The 22754-nt window shown below is 35.3% G+C and overlaps 1 pseudogene; it reads right to left on the bottom strand.

The window, feature by feature from the left end:
- Positions 1–20998: 20998 nt before the first annotated feature.
- On the bottom strand, positions 20999–22532 carry LOC101701695 (nucleolar protein 58-like; annotated as a pseudogene).
- Positions 22533–22754: the final 222 nt, after the last annotated feature.

Below are 22754 nucleotides of genomic sequence, written 5' to 3'. Positions count from 1 at the left end.
TAGGAAGAAAGGTCCAAAGGGGTAGGGGTGCTGGAAGGGGAAGGGGAAAGGAAAGAAGGAAAAGGAAAAATTATGAGAAAAGAAAAAAAAAATGGAAACAAAGTCTATATAAACAGGGAAGGGTGGAGGGGGTGAAGGGTGCACAGGTAATGGGGGAAAAAAACAAAACCAGGATACATCATGTACAAGTACAAGCACACAATGATAAGTGTAAATATATTGTACACCTAAAATGTACCAATAAAATAATTTAAATTAAAAAAATGTACCACAATGTCTCATTGTAGCCAGAGAGAAAAAGAATATAATCAAATACCATGGAATGTCATCTTTGTTATTCGTTTTACCTGTCCTAGTCAAGTCTGCTCTTTATTTTACCCTATACTGTCATCTATAGTTTTACCTTCACCAGTCACAATAAATACATTTCAAAATAAGCAAAATTAAATGAAAGCCAAGATATTTTATTATTGGGCTTGCCTCACATTTCCATGCTTTCACCCATTTGTTCTCAACATGAACTCTCAATTGTTCTGTGTTTCTTTTTTTAAAAAAAAAAATATGATTTTCTCTTTTCTGCCTCAAGGAGGTCTCATTCCTGTAGTATTCCAAGCCACCATAAGGACAATAAAATTATAAGTATAAGCATAAGCATTTCTTCTTCACTTATCTATACTACTCAATTCACAATGGTCATTTTAACTTGATTTAAAAGGAAATCACTTGTAGGAAAATGAATGCACCTTGAGACCATAATTTTAAGTGAAATAAATCAGATACACAATCTTAAATATCATGTGCTTTCTTTTATATGAGAAACACAAAGTATAAACAATCAAAAAGAAAATAAAAGAAAAGATAATAGGAAATGGAGAGATAGATCTTTCACAAATGAGAATAAGACCAAGAGATTGAGGGAGAGGGAAGAGTAGGGAAGAGAAGCAGACATAAAAATGATTAAGATTTGTTCTGTACGTGGATCAACTCCTCACAGTGAATGTAATCACTCACACTCTACTACAAAGATGTACTAATAAAAGTTTTTTAAAAATGTAAGTGAATACAATCAAGTCATCTTCATGCTTACAACTCTTCAATAACTTTTCATCACACTTGAAAATTCTGAAATCCTTACCTTGTTCAAGGTTGCTTTCTTTTTAGAGATTCCTGGTATTCTCTGCAGTGTGTTTCTTATTCTGTCTTGAAAATATTCACAGTATCTACACTGATCATTCAGGAAATATTAGAATAATCTACTTGTTTTCATGTCAGGGATTTTGAAGACAGTCTTCATCTTTCTAATGTTTCCTCAGAAGTCAGCTCTTCAAAACACCCTCCCTCAGGCTGGGGATTTAGCTCAGTGGTTCTGGTGCCTGCCTTGCAAGTACAAGGTCCCAAGTTTGGTCCCTGGTACAAAAAAAAAAAAAAATCAAAAACAAAAACACCCTCCCTTGATATTATTCTTTCAAAACATTCTGTATATTTTATTAGTGATAGAATTTTTCACCATATTACTAATATATTTTCCCTGTTTAATATTTTCTACAGTTCTTATATTATATACAATAATAGGATTCAATCTTGTTCTTTTATGCTTAAGAGTAAATCAATACATTTTGAGTAAAATGGACATTTTATGTTTCCAAATAACTATTATTTATCACATTCTGCTTTTTGTGTCATTTATGAAGCTCTTCTACCTCATTTACATATATGAACTTTACTCCTCATATAGTATAGTATAGGAAGAAGAAATTTATAATTTATTGAAGATTGACAGCCTTGTCATTATTTCCTGTTTCTTATAGTTTCTCTATGAAATCCTATGTTGCTAGAACATATCTCATTACCCTAGTCATCAGGTAAGTCTATGCATCATCTATTCTATCCTCATTTTTTATTCTTCTGTAATTCCTGTGACCCTTTCTGTATGTCCTTGCTCTTTGAACTCCATGTCAACCTGATGCCCTGGATATTCAGTATTACCAAAGTCAATTTCTTGAATTTGTTCCTTTTAAAGTGAGACTATATTCCTACTGATTATAGTTTCCATTATTTCCTTCTCCTTGGTTCCCAGAAATCACTTTATATGCCCCATTTTCTTTATCCTTTCATCAATCAATATATATATACTTGTTTCTACATATTCACTTCTGTGAACTATACAATGAACATTATATTGTTCATATTTCTTTGACATTCTTATTTCTTGACATAATTGATACTGAGATCTTCTCTAGGACTTAAATTACCACCTGGCTCTCTTAAATTGTGTGTTTTGAAAATAAAGTTTTATACTATACTCTTCATTGCTTCTCCCAACCCATTCTCCTTCTCTCCTCCACAAGTTTCGCACCTCTTGATATCTGAAAATAGTATACAATAGCCTTAACTGTTGGAGTTATCTACCAACTTCCTATTCACATTTCCTTAAGGTTCAATGATTCAGCTTTTGATCATGTGTTCACATCCCATTTTATTCTAAAGATTAAATGACTATTATACAGTAATGGTCAATGTCAATGATTCTACCAACAAATTGGCCTCGTTCTTGAAATATTCTTGCCTTTGAACCTTAATTGTCATCTGACTTCAAATTCTGTTTTCCTTAGTCAAAAACTAGACTTATTGTTGGCAATAAGTATAATCACTCAGTATTCTTTCTCAAGTATCCTTTTCTGTCAGTTTTCAATTTATTCCTTTTATAGATTGTATAACTCCTTAAACTACAATAGAACCTACAATCCTTGATCCTGGCATATTTGTTTATCACACATCACCCCTTTAGTCTTATCTTCCTACTTAAGCAGATTAATTAAAATACATAAACTACTATCAGTACCCCATGGAATATAATATTAAATTACTTGCCAATAGCTTGTCTAATTGTGATATTTGAGAAAATCGTATACTAAATGATAAAAAACTCTCTACTTAGATAACACATATGTGTACCTATAAGTGAAATCATAATTGGAGGAAAACACAATCCCATATTAGTTGATCTCATTCATTTCTCATGATTACTAAACTTAAGTAATTTAAATAGATGTGTAGTCACACTATATTTTCTAATTTCCTGTTATTCTAAATCTATTATAAATTCTTGGTTCTCTTAAATGCCTACACATCTTGTTTACTTTATGCAAACCAGAGGAATTTCCTTCCTGTCACATTGGGAACCAAATAAACAAACAAAAAAACACTATAAAAAATTTACACACTCCAATCACCACTCTTGCTATCTATCCAAATCTGTAGGCACTTTTATAGACAAACTGCATAGATTCCTCTAGTTAACCAATAGATTCTTGTACCAATACTTGAGGACATTATTGACCTTACTTTCAATTTCAAGCATAAACATATTATTTTTGATTACCATGTGGATCTCTAACAATTAATTACATATTGAAAAATAAGTTTAGAAAATCTTGACTATATTCTATTAGTCTTCTGTGCCATACAATAAATTACACCAAACTTGGAAGATTCAAAGAAGTAAATTTTTTTTTTAATCTCACATTTTTCTGTGTACCAGGAGCCTGAGTATCACTTCCCTGGGTCTCTGCAGGCCTGCAGTGAAGATGTTGGCCAGCACTCGATTCTCACCTAGGGGTTCTATTGGGGAATGATCTGTTCCAACGTTTATTTAGGTGCTTGGCAGAATCCCAAGTTTATTGTAGTTTACTCTAAATGTAGTACTCATAGATACTTCTTCAGAGGCAGCAAGGAAATAAACTTTAGAAATTGTATGTAAGGAAAGCATTATATAACACAAAGTAATAATAGCATACCATCACCTAGCTATTGACTATACATTTAAAGAAAGTTATAGCTTTTCCCCACATTAAAAAGGAGGTCATTATACAAGGGGATAAACACAAAGAAGTATCATCAGAGGGTCATGTTAAAGTCTCTATTCAATACATCCTGAGAACTTTCATTACCAACTGATTTCACTGCTTTCCAGAAAAGATAGTTAGAATTCTTGTAGTTTGATTCTCCTTCTTTCCAGTCTCTTTGATGTACTCATTCCTTTCCCTGCCAATCTAACAAAATATTTCTATTACAGTTTCTCAATGATAGGTACATTATAACATCAAATTTTCAATTTTCAACCAATATGACTTCAACCATCAGAAGCAGTATACTTGCAAATATTTTCTTTACCTGGCTTTCAGAGAACATGCCTATTCTCTTGTTTGTTCCTATTATTTCACTGAGAACTGCATTCTCCTTTATTCTCTAATTATACTTGTTCCCTTGAAACTCTTTCTTTTTTTTCTTTGAAATAATCCAGGTCTTATTATTTGAACCTCTTATTTTCTATCTTATTTAGAGTTTTGATAATTTTTCAATTTTTATAGTTTTCAATAAAAAATATGAAACAGTGACACCTAAATGTATATATTTTATTTTTACTTGCCCTTTAACTTAATTCTTTTAAAGTACACACATGGTACTTCAAATACTTTATGAAATATGCAGGAAACTAAAATTTATCTCAATTACTAACACTTCAAACTTTCAGTTGCTCAAGCCAGAATATTTTTAGCCATCTTCATTTTTCCTCCCTTCTTTCCCCACTCCCTTCCTGCCTTCCCTCTTTTCCTTTTCACTTTTCTTTCTTCCTGATACTCTCAACAAAATATTTGACACTGTGATCATTTCTGACCTCATTCCAGGCCACTACTCTTATCCAAGATATAACCATTTTTCTTCTGGATTACTGAAGTAGATTATCTTTTCCCTCATTTTTCATGAGTTATTCCTCTCCTCCCAACAATCTCCAATCATATTCAACATTTTTATATGGAAAATATAATGATTTACTTTTAAATAAAATTATGTCTTTAAACACACCACAGCCTCATCTAATAGCTCCAGTTTACACAGAATTGCATCTTTCCTGCCATGAGTTAGAAGCCATTATTCAATCTAACTGCCTGCTACATTCTTGATTTTTCTTAATCATAACCCAGATATTTTAGAATGAAAATAGAGGAGAAATAAATCATTAATTTTTTAAGGACTTTCCACACAGTTAAGTATATTAAAAATTTTAAACTGAGGATATTTCCACAGCCTTCACCAAGAGTTCAGTAGGAGTCTATATAAAAGCAATATTTAACAATAGAAAATGATTTCTAGATTGTGGTAATCAATATATCCCTTTATGTCATAATTTTAAACAAGAAGATGTTACATTAAGATGCTTATATCCTCCTTCAGTTTGATGTTCTTTCTCTTAAGCCTTAAGCAGTTGTGGGAAAATAAGATATGTAATTTTGGAATAAATGCCATACATTTGCTCATAAAACAAATGTAACCTCTTGTATGTTATAAATGAGGAATTAAAAATATATGAATCTAATCATTAATATTATAAAGGAAGTTAAATGGCATATTGTATTAGGAAGTAGTCAAGGAAATCTCTATTCTAATGTCAAATTTAATATTTCTGCAAAGGTTGCCTCAAACAAAGTTGATTATAAGCAGCATCTTCCTATAATAAGGTAGGGTGATTCATATTTATGTAGTTCATCTATGGTGTCAAACTTAAGTGATAACTTTTCTTTCCCTATAACACTCTGTTGCCATGATTTCTAGTTGATGGAATAACAGATACGAGTATAAAAAATTAAAACCAGTAATATTTTTTCACCATTGTGTTTGGAACTTGCTACATATTTTAATATTTTTCATTATGTACCATTAATTAAAAATAGTTCAGCTATCATTCAAAAGTGAATATAACTGACTTTGTAATCAATATGTATCCATGATGATAATTTTCCTCTCTTTTCATATTAATCCATGTAATTTGAGACTTGATTTACAACATACTAAATATCTAAACCTGATAAATATTCTTAGCAGAATATGAATGTTAGTGTTTCACAGGCGAGCTGCTCAGCAAAGTAATCACTCAAATTCTATTAATAAATTCAACATAATGGTTATGAAAATGTATTTTAAAGCCCTTCCCTTCCTCAAACACCCTTTGCAATGGATCATTTGTCTATCATTTACAATGCAGAGAGATATATCACTCATTACTTGACAAGAGGGCCTGTGATTCTTAATCTTGAGTGACAATTTGACTGGATTAAGAGACTCCTAAAGAAGGAACTGGATTGTGGCATCACTAACCTCATCAATAGGTTGACCCACTATTTCTGACTAGAATTGGCCATCACTGGGGGAGGCTGAGTTGACAGAAGTGGGTTGGGCATGACTTTAGGAATGACAAAGTATTCAGCTTTGCTCAACCATGACTCTCTGCATTGAAGTTTCTGCCATGGAACCAGCCAATGATAGACTGAATCAGCTGCAACTTTGACCCAGAATTAATCCTCTCTTCCATTAAACTGTATCAGGTATTTTGTCCCAGTGATGAAAACCTGATTGATGTTGAGCCCATTATCTCACTTTGAGATTCTACCCTTTGATCAAAAAGGTCCATATAATTTATTCTTTCAAAAATTAAAACTTTTTTGAATTGATTAGGCTTTTATTTTTCATTTTAAATAATGCTTTTAAATTTTCTTTTTAATTCTAGGTTAAAACATATACCAAAGAAAATTTGTAGCAAGAAAAATTAATACAAAATACAAGGTTCATTGATATCCTACATTTATTTATCTGTGTACTGGGGGTTTTTTTATGAAATTATTTTCTTGGTACATTGTAGGTATACAACACAATTACATTCCTCATTGGGAATTGTACCTTTACATAATGCATCTTGGTTCTTATTTTTTCCCCATTCCTAGCCCTCCCTTCACGCCCTCCACCCTTCCTTATTTACAAAGACTTTATTTCCATTTTTTCCATTTCTCAGCATTTTTCCTTTCCCTTCTTTCCTTTCCCCTGCCCCTTCCACTACCCCTACCCCTTTGGACCTTTTCTTCCTATATTACATTATCAATTATTCATTCTAATCATTGGTACATTTTAGTTATACAATATAATGACATTTATCATTGGAAATTTGCACCTTTACATAGTCTCTCTTGGTTCTTATTTTTCACCCTTGCCCAGCCCTCCCTTAAACCCCTCCAGTCCTCCCTATTTACAAAGATTTTATTCCTATTTTTCCATTTTCTCATATTAATCCCATTCCCTTCTGTCCTTTCCTCTAGCCCTCCCACTTTCTTTCCCTTTGCCCCTTATCTTCCTATTTTACATGACCTATTATACATTTAGTCCTTATTTACACTTTCAGTTTCTCACACCAGAAAAACTATTCTGTATTTACACATGTGTGTCCTATTTATTTCACTTAAGAGTATTGTCTCAATGTGCATCCACTTAGCTATAAATGTCTCTAATTTCTCATTTTTTATGGCTGAGTAGCACTCCACTTTATAAAAAAAAACACACATTTTCTTTATCCAGACTCCAGTTGATGGGCATTTGGGCTGTTTCCAAGTTTTAGCTATTACAAACTGTGCTGCTATGAACATGGGCACACATATATCACTGTGCTTTGATTCTTTTAATTCTTTGGGGAAGATCCCCAGCAGTGGAATAGTGGGGTCAAATGTGACTTCCAGTCCTAGTTCTTTGAGGTATCTCCATACTGATTTCCAAAGTGGTTGCACCAGTCTACACTCCCACCAGCAGTGGAGCAGGATTCCCCTTTCCCCACAGCCCCGTCAGCATTTGTTATTGGTTGATTTCATGATAGCAGCTATTCTTTCTGGAGTGAAGTGGAATCTCAGTGTTGTTTTCATTTGCATCTCTCAAATGACCAGTGATGTTGAACATTTTTCCATGTATTTATTTGTTATTTCTACTTCTTTGTCTGAGAAATGTCTGTCCATTTCAGATGCCTATTTTTGGATTGGGTCTTTAAATTTGGGAGGTCTGATCTTTTTAAGTTCTTTATAGATACGAGATAGTAGACCTTTGTCTGAGGAAGAGCAGGTGAAGATTTTTTCCCACATTGTGGGTTGTCTCTTCACACTGCTGGTAGTTTCTCTTGCTGTGTAGAAGCCTTTTAATAAGAAGAGATCCCACTTGTTGATTGTGCTAGTTCATGGGCAACTGAGGTTTTGTTCATAAAATCATTTCCTACACCGATGTCTTCAAGGGTTCTACCTAACCTCTGTTCCAATTGGTTCAGAGTTTCTATTTTAATATTTAGATCTTTAATCCATTTTGATTCTGGTTTACTGCATGGCAAGAGATACAGGTCTGGTTTTAATCTTTAGCAAGTTGAAACCCAATTATTCCAACCACATTGATTAAAGAGGCTATCTTTCCTCCAGTGAGGGTGTTTGCCTCCTTTATCAAAGATGAGATGGCTGAGTGTGTCTGGCATTGTTTCTGCATCTTCTAATCTGTTCCACTGTTCCTCAGGTCTGTTTCTTTGCCAGTACCATGCTGTTTTCCTCACAGTAGCTTTCTAGTAAAGTTGCAGGTTGGGGATGGTGATACCCCCTACCATGTCTCTGTTATCTAGAATTGCTTTTGCTATTCTGGGTCTCTTCTTGTTCCAAATGAATTTTTGGATTGTTTTCTCAAGGTCCATGAAGTATGCTGCTGGAATCTCAATTGGAATTGCGTTGTATCTATATAGCAGTTTTGGAAGTATGGCCATTTTCACTATATTAATCCTTCCTACCCAGAAGCAGGGAATGTCTCTCCATTTTCTGATATCATCTTCAATCTCTCTTTTCAGAGTACTGTAGTTTTCAGAGAAGAGGTCTTTGATTTCTTTCATTAGACTGATTTCTAGGTATTTCAGTTTTTTGGATGCTGTTGTGAAAGAAATTATTTGCCCTATTTCTCTCTCAGTGAGTCTGTCATTGGTGTAGAGGAAAGTTATTGATTTTTGTGTGTTGACCTTGTAACCAGCTACTTGACTGAATTTGATTATTAAGTCTAGAAGACTTTTGGTGGAGTTCTTGGGGTCTTCTATATAGAGTATCATGTCATCTGCAAATAATGACAGTTTGACTTCTTCATTACCTATCTTTATTCCTTTTATTTCTTTCTCTTGTCTAATTGCCACGGCTAATGTTCCCAGAACTATATTGAACAAGAGTGGTGATAGTGGACATCTGTTTCTTGTTCCTGATTTTGTGTGAAGGATTTCAGTTTTTGATGAATTAGTATGATATTGGCTGTTGGTGTTTCATAGATGGCTTCTATCAGTTTGAGGTAGAGACCATCTATTCCAATTTTTTTAGGGTTTTTATCATAAATACATGTTGGATTTTGTCAAATGCTTTTTCTGTGTCTATGGAGATAATCATATGGTTTTTTTCCTTGGCTCTATTGATATAGTGTATTACATTGATTGATTTGTGTATATTGAACCATCCCTGCATCCTTGGGATGAATCCCACTTGATCAGGGTATATGATCTTCTGGACGATCTTCTGCATTCTGTTTGCCATTATCATATAAAGGATTTTTGCATCTATGTTCATTAGTGAGATTGGCCTATAGTTTTCTTTTTCAGTTGGGTTTTTCTCTGCTTTGGGGATCAAGGTGATGCTTGCTTCCAGGAATGAATTTGGCAGTATTGCTTCCCTTTCATTTTCATTGAAGAGTTTGAACAGTAGTGGCAGCAGTTCCTCTCTAAATGTCTTGTAGAATTCAGCAGTGAAGCCATCAGGGCCCAGGCTCTCCTTAGTTGATAAGTTTTTAATTACATTTTCAATTTCATTGGTTGATATTGGGTTGTTCAGAATTTTTAGGTCTTCTTCGTTCAACTTTGGTAATTCATACGTATCTAGGAATCTGTCCATTTCTTCTGTGTTGTCCATCTTATTTGCGTATAGGTCTGGAAGTAGGTATTGATGAACCTCTGAATTTCTGCTGGGTCTGTTGTAATTTCACCCTTTTCATTCCTAATTGCATGGATTTGGGCCTTTTCTGTCCTTTTACTGACAAGGTTGGCTAAAGGTTTGTCAATTTTGTCGATACTTTCGAAGAACCAACTCTTGGCTTCATTGATTTTTTGTATCATTCTCTTAGTCTCCATTGCATTGATTTCTCCTCTGATCTTTATAATTTCCTCCCTTGTATGAGCTTTTTGGTTGTCTTGCTCTTCTTTTTCTAGAAGCTTGATCTGTAGGATCAGGTTGTTTAGTTGGGCTCATTCTATTTTCCTAATATGCATATTCACTGCTATGAATTTCCCTCAGAAGACTGCTTTCAGTGTGTCCTATAGATTCCATTATGTTGTATTGTCATTGTCATTTAATTGAAGGAACTGTCTGATTTCTTCTTGAATTTCCTCTGTGACCCGTTGGTTATTCAAAAGTGTGTTGTTCAATTTCCACATGTTTATGAAATTTTTTGAGTTTCTTTTGCTATGAATCTCCAATTTCATTGCACTATAGTCTGATAATATACAGGGGATAACTTCAGTTCCTTTTCACTTACTTAAACATGTTCTGTGTGTGAGTATGTGGTCTATTTTGGAGAATGACCCATGTGCAGCTGAGAAGAATGTGTATTCTGATTTTGTGGGGTGGAAGACTCTGTAAACATCTGTTAAGTTCATTTGTTCAAGAGTTTGATTGAGTTCTAGTATTTCATTCCTTATTTTTAGTCTAGTTGATCTATCTATTTGTGACAGTGGGGTGTTGAGGTCCCCTACTACAATTGTATTAGTGCATATATGACTTTTCATGTCCATTAGTATTTGTTTTATATAGTTGGGTGCACTAGTGTTTGGTGCATAGATATTTATGATTGTCATCTCTTCCTCTTGGATTGTTCCCTTTACAAGGATGTAGTGTCCTTCTTCTTCTCTCTTAATCAGTGTTGGTTTGAAATCTACTTGATCTGCAAAGAGGATAGCTACTCCTGCTTTTTGGGGGGTTCTTGTCACATGTAGTATTGTTTTCCACCCTTTAACTTTCAGTCTATGAGTTTCGTTTTGAATGAAGTGTGTTTCTTGTATGCAGCATATTGTTGGATTTTGATTCTTGACCCATTCTGCCAGTCTATTTCTTTTGATTGGTGAATTGAGGCCATTAACATTGATGGTTATAACTGAAACCTATTGACTTGTCATTGCCATGACTTTTTCTTTTTGTTGCGTTTTCCCCCTTTACATTTAATTTCTTGTCATGCCAGATGGGTTCATTCTGCTTTGCTTCCTGGGGTTGTGATCCTCAATGTCTGTTCCTAGGCTATTGTGTAAAATTCTTTGGAGTGCTGGTTTGGTCTTCATGAAGTTCCTAAGGTGCTCTTTGTCATGAAAGTATCTTATTTCTCCATCAATTTTGAAAGATAGTTTTTCAGGGTACATCAATCTGGGTTGGAGGCTGTTTTCTTTTACGGCTTGGAATATGTCACTCCAAGCTCTTCTTGCCTTGATGGTTTGTGTTGAGAAGTCTGCTGTGATTCTGATGGGCTTTCCTTTGTATGTGATTTGTTTCTTTTCTCTAACTGCTTGCCCAACTTTGTTCTTCTGTTGAGTTTCTGGAACCTTAACAATTATATGCCTATGTGTAGATTTTTTTTGATCAAGGCTATTTGGAGTCCTGTATGCCTCACTTACCTGCACATCAAGCTCTTTTCCCCTGCTTGGGAAGTTTTCTGCCATTATTTCTCTGAAGAGATTTTTTTATGTCATCTCCCCTCTCTCCTGTTTCTTCATTGAGCCCAATCAGTCTTATGTTATTCTTCTTTGCATCATCTAGGAGCTGCTGGATTGCTTTCTCCTGTTCCCTTATAATTTTGAAGCAATTTTTCTTTTCCTGGTCACTAACTGCAATCTTATCTTCTATATCTGAAATTCTGTCCTCACATTGGCTCATTCTGCTGTGTAGATTTTCAGTGGAGTTTTTCATGTCCTGGAAATCTATTTGCATCTGTTTTATGGATTCCATTTGTTTCCTATGTTGGGATTCCATCATGTTCTTGAGTTCATCTCTAGATTTATTAATCATGTCTTGCACTTGGGGCACAATTTCTCCTGTTATGTGAGAAATTATTTCTGATTTCATTTTTTCCAGATCCCTTTTTTTGTCAGTTCAGTGGGTCCAGGTGGTTGAGTATCAGAGTGTTCCATCTCATTTCCCTTTGGGGTTGCTGTAGGTGATCTGGAAGTCTAGTTTTGAGACTTATTTATGTGTTTTCTCATTTTGACTGGGGTGGGGGGCTGTTAGCGCCTCCACAGATTGCCTCCTCTGAGCTGGGAGAGGTGAGACAGGGGCCAGGAGCAGTGGTAAGATGGTTGCCCAAAAGCCCTTTCCTGTGGGCTGGGAGCAGTGGGAGGGATGGTGGCTGGGAAGCCCCTTCCTCTGGACCAGGAACAGTGGGATGGTGACTCAGAAGGCCCTACTTCTGGGCTGCGAGTGGTGGGGGTGACGATGCCCCAGAAGCCCCTTCCTCTGGGCCAGGAGCAGAGGGACAGAAGGTGGCCCCAAACCCCTTTCCTCTGGGCTGGGAGCAGTGGGAGGGATGGTGACTGGGAAGCCCCTTCCTCTGGACCAGGAGCAGTGGGAATGTGGCTCAGAAGCCCCTACCTCTGGGCCGGGAGCAGTGGGACTCAGTACCTTGATCTGGTGATCTGGTGTCCCCTGTGTCTTTGTAGTGTGGAACCAGGTGGCTGCCTGTCTGCAGCAGTGTGATTTGGCATCTTCCACGAGACTTGGGACCTCCACAGGGTGTGCGCAGACCTGCCTGTCTGCAGCGGGTTGATTCCTGTGTACTGGTTTTAATGGGAGAAGAAATAAGAACATATCCTTTCTATAACATTCCTCTTAGCTTGCATTTAATTTATTTTTCATAAGAAGAAATTGTATTGAAAGTTTTCATAAGCCCAAGAAACTACTATATATTATTCAAATTTCCAAAACTGCATCTTCATGATTTGTTTTGTAAAATATTCCCACTGGCAAATTTCAAAAATCTAAACACTTTCATATACTTTCCAGTCATTTCTGAAGCATTAGAAAATTTATTACTCATTTTCTTGCTTTATTCCATTCCAATCCAGAAAAGTGAAGTAGAAAATGATGCAGGAATTTGAAGAGAAATCATCCAACTGAATTTACATAGCAATCATCATAGCACTTTAAAGTTCAAGTAATTTTTTCATCTCATTTTTCCTCATAAATAATTATTCTGAGCATAAATAGTTATTCTACATATTTAATTCTGGAATGAAAATGCAAGTCCAGTCAGGAAAATCCACACATGCAGGATCCCAAACCTAACAAAGTCAGAACTAATTTCTAGGTCCTCTAACCTCACCCCAGCTTCTAGATCATGAGGGATGACAAGATATATTTTGTCTAAAATTGTGAGAGCATTTATTAGGTAATAAAATGTGTGAAGAAAGCAGAAAGAACAGGTGGTCCACAGGTCTCAAAAGAAAGGATACTGAATGTAGGGTGAGCAGCACTTTGTTGTTTTGCTGGTGAAGAGCATGCAAAGGAGGTGGCTAGCAATACTGTGGAAGAAACAAGTGTAGGAGAGTCCTAAGGAGCATGATAGCTGCTTGAATGACTTCTTTTTTTTAGACAACGAAGCAGCATTGTGAAAACAGTGGGATGACAATACTTTTTAAAATACTTTCTTAAATTTGATAAGGCCGTTTTGAGTTGAAAGTAAAAAATGATTAGCAGAAAGGTAAATTAGAGTCAATCTGAACAATGAAGATACTGTGTCATGCAGCAGAAAGATAATCATGAGTGCAGCATGGAGATAAATTGACAGATTAGAGATCTACAAGTAATTTTGAAATGTAGGAACTTGCTAATTAACTGGATGTCAAAAATAAAGGGTCGGACTCTACATCAAAGTTTAATGAATGGAAGTCATAATCAGGGCATGTTGAGTGAGCTAGGGAAAATATCAAGATGAGCGCGAAATCTACTAAGCATGTTTCCTAGTGTTCGCCGGTTTTAAAGTTTGACCACATCCTTAGAAATATCCGCAGTGATGTTAAATATCTCAAAACCACTTTTGAAGAATGATAAATAAGTTTAAATGTGCTTTATAATAGAAGACTATACGCTTTTTAGATATTTTAACAGCTGTTAGATTAAGGTGAGATATTTTATTGTTAGCAAATAGGTAGATATTACAAAGAAAGATTCTTGAATTCAACACATGTATCACAGCTTATCTCACATATTGTTGAACATCCCAATCTTGGACTATCCAGAAGTGCAGTTGTAAGAAAATACTTCCCACATCGTGTGCAAGGCTGGATTATGACAGCTTCTTTCAACTCTATAAATACACCATTATGTAACTCTGGTTGCCATATATTTATTTAGCAGAACAGTTGCTGTGAATTAAGCATTTATAAAATTCAAACTGAGACAAATTATAGGAAAATCTGTTTTCTCTAGTATTAGTCACATAGTTCTGCACTGAAGGTGCTGCCCTCCAAGGAACTGATGCACTTCTTATGGGACCCTGATTTAATTCTTTTGGGAGAGAGTTGTTATAAATAAGCGAGTCTGACCCCTGAATCATTCTCTGGATTGCTGTCTTGCAATGTAATCTTTGCATCTTACATATGTTCTCATCTTGGTGTCAGCTGCCATTACCCTAACTAGACCAAATTGATGGGTCACCATGTCTCAGACTTTCAGCCTTTAAAATTTCAACCTTCAAAATTAGTACACTCTTGAAAGTTAAAAATATCATAAGTTGAAGATAAATATATACATCTAACCTACCAAATATCACAGCTTAGCAACCTAGTATACTTAAGCTATCAGTGTTTAGCCTCATGGTCATGTGACCAAACAGACTAAAATTCAAAATTAAAGTTTCTGATAAGTGCATATCTTTTTGCTCCATCATATAAAAAAAGTAAATTGAATCATTATGCGCTAGACACTCCTGGGCGTAGGCAATGGCCACAATTCAAGTGAGTGTCTTTGAATGGCAAAAATGAATTTTATTATCCTTTCATTTCAATTTTCTCAGGTAAGTGGCTTTAAGATCACCTAATATATTGGGCTAGGGATTTAGCTCAGTGACACCATGCCTGCCTCACAACTGCAAGATCCTGAATTTGAGCCCCAGTACCAAAAAAGAAAGAAAGAAAGAAGAAAGAAAGAAAGAAAGAAAATCACTTAATATATGATGAAATATAAAAAGATTCCAGGGTCGGGGATTTAGCTTAGTGGTTCCACCGCCTGTCTTGCAAGCAGAAGGACCAGAGTTCAATTCTCGGTACCCCCCCAAAAAAAAAGATTCTATATGGCCATCCTAAACAAAGTTTTATTTTTCTAATATATTTGGAAATCTTTGGTAGACAAAAATTTCTTCAGTAATTGCTGAGATATATCTCTCCATCTTACATGTTTTACACTCAGAACAACTCATAAAACAACCTTGGAAGAAAAGACACTCAGGTCCTGAAATTCATTTAACATTGAACTTATGATACACAAAGTCTTATAATACAGCAAAGTTAGCATTTTCCTGTTAACCAGAATAATGTCATTTGATATCTTTGTATTTCACTCCTAAAATACTAACATCACTGCTATTTTTCACATTGATTTTATTGTTACATTTTAAGTATAAATATAATGACATTCATCATTAGAGATCTGTATTTTTACAAAATATATTTTGATTCTTATTTTTCCCCCTTCCCCTGCCCTCCTAGGCAACAAAGACAAGGTAGGTGGCATCACAATCCCCAATTTGAAACTATACTACAAAGCTACTGTGATAAAAACAGCATGATACTGACAAAGAAACAGACACAAAGACCAGTAGAACAGATTAGAAGATGCAGAAATAACTCCAGACACACTCAGCCCCCTCATCTTTGACAAAGGAGCCAAACACCCTCACTGGAGGAAAAATAGCCGCTTTAACAAATGGTGCTAGAAAAATTGGTTTTCAACTTGCCAAAGATTAAAACTAGACCTATATCTTTCAACCTTCACTAAACTAAAATCAAAATGGGTTAAAGATCTAAATATTAAATCAGAAATTTAGAGGCGGCTGGAAGAGAGGTTAGGTAGAACTCTTTAAAACACTGGTGTAATAAAAGATTTCATGAACAAAACATCACTGCTTTTGTCACATAGTATGCATTCCAATATTTATGTTAAATGTTTATAAAATATCCACCAAATATTAATTTCTTGATCAATATAATGTAATCTATTATTGTGAGTAGTACCATATGGCATAACATTCCAAGGTGGAAGCTCTGAAGACCTGGTACTTGATTTAAATCTGAACACTGCTGCTTACTAACTGGTTACATTTCACAGGAAGACATTTTTCTCAATGCTTCTTTCTACTTGTCTCAAAGAAACTTTTTCAAATTAAGCACATTAAAAATTCCTTATTCTTTCTCTTATAGGAAAACATTTTCCCACTAAATTTCTAAGATAATCCATTATGACCTCTTAATCAAATCATCTCTTAGAGTTTTACCTGTTTGGATAATGGGGTTAATAATAGTATAAATTTCAAAGATTTAAATATGAAGATGTACTTATATTTTTAGCTGGCAACATATAAGTTCAGTAGAGTTGCTGGGAAAAACAGGGAATTGCAAGAATAAGAACATAAAATTTGATTGCTACTTTGATGATTCTATGCTACCACTCCAAGTTGTTCTCTTACAAAGAGGAAAATGATTTAAGTTGTTTCAAAAATAACCATAAAATACTATACTTTGGAATAGGTTTTATTCCTAACCCTTAATTGTATAGCATTGATATAAACTGAGCAAGAATTTTCCTGCATTGACAGAAGTATGTTTTTCACTAGATATATAAATTATAGGAATTTATTTTAATAACCAAGTGGGCTGTTACCTTTATTTACTCATTCCTTAAAGCCAGAAAAAATTTTACATGATTTATCATGGTATTATTTATTAAGATTTGTCTCTTCCAGGACTTGTGACCTGGATAATGTGACAACTGATGCATTATAATTTGAAACTAAGAATTCATTATTTCAAAATCCACAAAAGTAAGTAGAAGAAATGTACTGTATACTAAAATAATAATTATTCTAAATTCTGAGATATAAATTTATAGACTAAAATCATATTATAAACAAGGATTTCAAATATGTCAGTCATATCCATTCACCAAATCTGAATTAAAGCTTAAAGGGAGTAGGAATGGTCAAATTCTTCATATCATATCTTTTAATCCTCTTAACAAATATTTGAAGCATGTGTTAGCAGATGTTATCTATTATAATTATTTCTTCCTCAATATAAAATATCCCAAAATTAGTAGTCAAAATGACCACACATTTATTATTTTAAATAATTTCTGTAGATTAGAAATCTAGGCAGGACAATATTGGATTCTTTTCTTCAGTGTTCTTTGCATACTGCTACCAAAATTTTGGCTAAGGCTGTTATCCACTCATAGCTTTTCTAGGACTTGAGTCCAAGCTCATGCATGTCATCTCATGATGGAGGTAATTCTCCATAAGGCCAAACTCCAAGCTTTTCACTGACTTCTGTATTGCATGGAAATCTTCAGCATGTTCATGCATTTGTTCAAAACAGGCAAACAAGAGGACAATGGAGAATGTGCCAGAAAAAAAAAGTCACTCTTCTATGGGTTAATCTTAGAAGTTACATCCATCATTTTTTAAATATTCTCTTAGTTAGAAGTAAGTGAGATGGTCTACTGTCATAAAGAGCCTGAGTAGTGAAGGTAGGCATCACTGGGAACTATTTCCAAAGTTTCCCACCACATCCATGTTCTGGAGACCAGAAAGCTGGAATCATTTTGGGTGGTTACCTTGTCCTTTATTATTAAGTAACAAGTGACAGACTGATTATACATTTCAGTTTGAATTCTTTTTTTTTTTTTTCTTACCAGAGATTGAATTTGGGTCCTTGGACTTGCGCAGCAGGTAGTGAAACCACTGAGCTAAATCCCCAGCCCTGAATCCTTATTTTTAACTTTTAAACCATCCTTCTGTTCAATAAGTAATAGTAGCAAAGAATGAATGTTAAATCAAATATTTCTGTCAAAAATGATTTGACCAGATTCAATTAATATTGTTCATCTAATTTTAAAAAGCAGAAGTATAGTATGGGTTTAGTATTTGCAGAAGGAGACTATCTTGCAGGTACTAATTGTAATCACATGGCAAGTCCTTGAGTTTATCTGCTGTCCTGAGTGCTTTCTTGTAGAATTACAAAAGAGTAAAATAGAAACAGCAGTATATAGGCTTTTTATATTTGCTCAAGTAAACGTTGTAAACATGCCAAAATCTTAGTGACAGATGTCATGGAACATGATTTGACACTACAAAGGGAAGTTGAGGTATTTGGGTTGCATCACAAAATTTTCCTTCAACAAATAGAATTGGTTTAGCTTATCATTAAACATTAAAAATCATCTCAGAAAAGTGTAAACAAACCTTTGCCTATAACACATTTGGATAGCATAGTTACTTGTCAGGATAATATAGGTGATGCAGTTCATCAGTTTAAAATAAAAATAAGATAACTTGTTCAAAAGTATATATGTAAATATATAGTATGTTGAACTCAATTCCTTATTTTATGCATTTCACCTTCACATGTGCTTAATCTCCTTGATGTGAACCTATTGCTCAGAGAACTCAATCATGAAACACAATCATGATTATTCCCTTCCTCCAGCAATGAAATTCAGATTCAACAGTTTGAGGCCAGGAAACACCACAAGTTGTCCCCCAGTAAAATTGTCATTGATACACACTGCTTCCCCAGATGTCCTCATTATTTGACAAGGATAAGTAATTAACAAAGGAGAAATCTGAAGAAACATTTTTTCTAATGATAGCAAGATATTTCAGAAAATGTCTAATGAAAGAACTATGGATTATCTAGCCCCAGCCACAGGCATTTCTATGAAACACTGAGTATCATGTTTTTTCCAACATTCTGTGATGAAATCTCTGCTAATCTGACAGCTTCTCTCAGTTCATGTGCTGTTGGTCAGAGTTGGAATGAATTGGAAGAGAAAATCTTATCTAATATATTATGACACATACCGTGACTTCTTCATTTGGTTGCAAAACCTACTGCTCTTTATTTTATATTCATCCACATTGTCATCAATCTCAAAACAAGTTAGTGATCAAGGCTTTGTTTCATATCTGTATACTGCTTCAAACTGGACGTAGGCATTCCGCAAGGAGGAAACAACTTTTCATCAGGGTTGAGCTTGTGATAAAAGTGGGTTAGATTTTAGTGTTCATGTATCCTGTCCTTAGCGTGGCATCTGTGTGAAGTGCATCAGGTTGATAATCATGGTTGGGTATTCTTTTGAAGTTGAAATGTGAGATCAAGAGAAATCTTCTTTTTCTATTGTATGTTTATTATGGAACAATGTTGTGAAATATCTGGATACTGGACTTGAACTTGGTTTATAATATGAACCCCTGGTTATTAAAAACAGTGAGCTTCAAAAGATACAAGGCAGGGCCAGGGATTCAGCTCAGTGGTTCCGCCGCCTGCCTCGCAAGCACAAGGTCCAGAGTTCAATCCCCAGTACCAGACACACACACACACACACACACACACACACACACAAATATACAAGACAAAATCACAATCCTTTCTCTACTGTAAGGTTGCTCTCTGAAGACCATGCAAATTTATCAAACCTCTTCCTAAAACTCCAAGTTTAACACAAAAAAGAGTTTCATGGTAGACATTTTCATGTCCAAAGCACATTTTATATCAGCAAATCTGAAGAGATTTTCTAAAAGTAGTTTGATTGCCCTTAGTTACTGTAAATGCAGCAAGAATCATCATAACACTGTTCAGGTGTTATTTAGTCAATAATTTTAGATTATTCTTATTCCAACAACACAATTGGATAATTTCACATATCATTCATTTTTAAATTCAAGTCAGTCTGACTTTTGTTCCATACCTACATTATGTTATGTAAATGAGTAATTTTGATTGCCAATAGTGAAAGAGCTGTTCAAATTAAACTTTGTTTCTGCTGACAGACTAATCTAAAATTAAATGTTTCAAAGTAGACTTTGCATTTAAACACAATCTTTGAGCTTATGGAAAAGAAAGGTCTGCACTTGGTGTGCAGGCAAAATTATGTTTGTTTTCCTGATCTATTATCCATAATGTTTGTCATGTAGAATTGTCTAATGGGAAAGAATGTTAGATACCATTTGTCCTTCTATCCAGCACAGCAGCACTCCCTCTGAGTAGTCATTTGTCTGTAGATGCTTCTCTACTGACATAGGGACTATGGCTGCATTTGAAAATGGTCTCTCCCCTGCATATATCAGAACTTCATCATCAACTCGAATATTTGGGAAACACATCACTGACCAAAAAAATGACCACACTACAGTCTCATTTAAGTATTACTGTACAATTAATGCTAACTTTAGCATTAATTCTGACTAAATCTACAAAGAAAGATGTTTAGCTGTGAATAAATGATTTTTTTAGGTGTGCAAAACAGCATATGCCAAGTCCAGGTTTGAATGAAGCACAGAAGCTCTTGAAACAGAGGCTCTGAAGTCAGACAGCAATTTTGTTCTACCTGCTCTTCCTCCTTTCTCCCATGTCGATGGTACATCCCTCATTCCTCTAGAAATGTTATAAACAGAAAGGGGCCTCAGCATTTTGATGGACATATCAATATAATGCACAGGAAATCTTAGGAAATCATGTTTTAATCTCCCCATTGTATTCATAGCCAGAAAGATAAAACATTATCATAGGTATCTATATAACCTCCAGATGCAAATACTTAGCATAAGGCATTTTGAATATAAATAAGTACATTGAAATTGTGATTGTGATCTTCCTGCAGTAAGTAACTTTACTCATTCTATAATCCTATGGACTCATGTAAAGAAAGAGGTAGTTTTACAAAGAAAATAGTTTTATTTGTATATCAAAGAGTAAGAAATGAAGGCATAACAAGGTTATCAGAGCTGATGTCATGAAAAGCTACAGATGACTGATCACTGTCCCACCCAGCCTGCCTTGGCCCAACACCAGCAGCTCTGGTGCTTGCCCACCTGGCTAAGTGCATGTCCAGCCAACAGAACTGCGGTTCCCTCCTAGTATTCCTTCATCTCTCTCTCTTTTTCTCTCTCGCTCTCTCTTTTTCTTTTCCTCTGGGCTAGGAACTGCTGTGCTGGTGCATGGCTCTTCCTCAGTAGCTGGTTCTTCCTTAATGTGTTTCCTTTTATCCTTTTTCTTTTTCTTCTTTACAGATGTCTCCTCTTCTACCACTATCACTTTTTCCTCTTCTTCCTCCTCAACTTTAATTTTAATTGTAGCTTTTTTCTGCTTTCTTTTCAAACACGATCCTCTTTATCTACCTGTTCTATTTTGTGTTTTTTAGAACAGTTTGGAAGTGTTGAATCACCAGAGGGATCATAAGTCTGCACTTCATTTTGTGTTCATACTTTTCTGCTTTTGTTAATGCCTTTCCTGATCCACTTATTTTTCTTATCCCTCTATCTTCCAAGCTTCTCAACCTGGCCTCTAATTGGGCTCTGTTCTCCACTCCACTCACAGAACTGAAATCGTTCCCAAAAGCATCATAGTGAATAGCCAAAACAGTTTTGGCTGCCACCATTTGAGAAATCTTTCCTTTGTGTTTGAGGCTTCTCTGGCCTACAAGGAAAGCATGATAAGACTGTATTTAGGGGTATCCCACCTATATTTGACGGGTCTGAAAAGGTCTTTTCTGCTCCAAGAATCTGAACTGTAGAAGTTGAATGTTTGGCCAAATTCAAAAAAAACCTGCACGAGCAATCAGCTGTGCTCCAACTAACATGCCAACCATGACTGTCATAATAGGTGAGGTGGCCATCATTTGGTTTTGGAGATACTCATACAGCTGGGCTCGATATTCAGAGATTTCACTTGGGTGCAAAGAAATAGAATATTGCAAATATCTTTTTCAAAAACCTCTGTTCCCATAGATATCTCTGCATCTCCTTTTACTTCACCTTCAATTTGCTCTGTCAACAATTCAGAAAGTGTGGCAGAGGCATAGTTCTTCCTATCGCCAACTTTCTGTAAACACTTACAGTATGACAAATAACGAGGAAATTGCCTGAACAATCATTGTATCCACTTTTTCAGCGCTAAATTTCAATCCATATTGTGACAGGATGTGGGGCAATCCAAGACATCTGGCTGCCATTTCACATGGTTTTACCCCAGGGATCAATCCATTTGTGACAGGATTCCCCTCATAACCTCATTAATAACAGGACTATGGATGCAACTGAGATTTAGCTTTTCCTTTATGACTCCTCCTAGTTTAACACCAGCCACAGCTTAGAGGTTCATGGGTTTTTTTCACTATTTTCTTCAGAACCCTCTTCAGTTGCTTATTGATTTTGCCTTCCATCAGAGCTGTGAATGCTGCTAATGCTTCTGCTGTATCCTGAAATTCCTCAAAATGTTTTAGCTTTACTATTTTATTTGCTTTCTCTGGAGTTTCAAATTCTTTCCAAAAACTGTCAACCTTTTGAAATTTCTTCTCATTTAGAACCTTAAAGATGGTGTAACCAACAGATGTCTTAAACAGCACCAACATGGTGAGGTCGGGTCAGGGGCCATGCGGCCCACCACAACTCCTTCACCAATATATGAAGGGGACTTCTGCAGCCACAAGAGGGCTGCAAAAGAATCAACTGACAGAGGACAAATGAATACACTTTCTGCAAAGAATCAGATCTTGGTGCCTAGACATTCTGACCCTAGCAGCATGTGGAACTCAAGTCCATGCTTCACTTCTCCAAGAATTCTGGGATACCAA

The sequence above is a fragment of the Heterocephalus glaber genome, unplaced genomic scaffold (assembly GCF_053883595.1).
Source record: "Heterocephalus glaber isolate CG9 unplaced genomic scaffold, H.glaber_assembly_v1.0 deba00000470, whole genome shotgun sequence".
Classification (NCBI taxonomy): domain Eukaryota; kingdom Metazoa; phylum Chordata; class Mammalia; order Rodentia; family Bathyergidae; genus Heterocephalus; species Heterocephalus glaber.
This window is presented reverse-complemented; position numbering and strand designations above follow the sequence as displayed.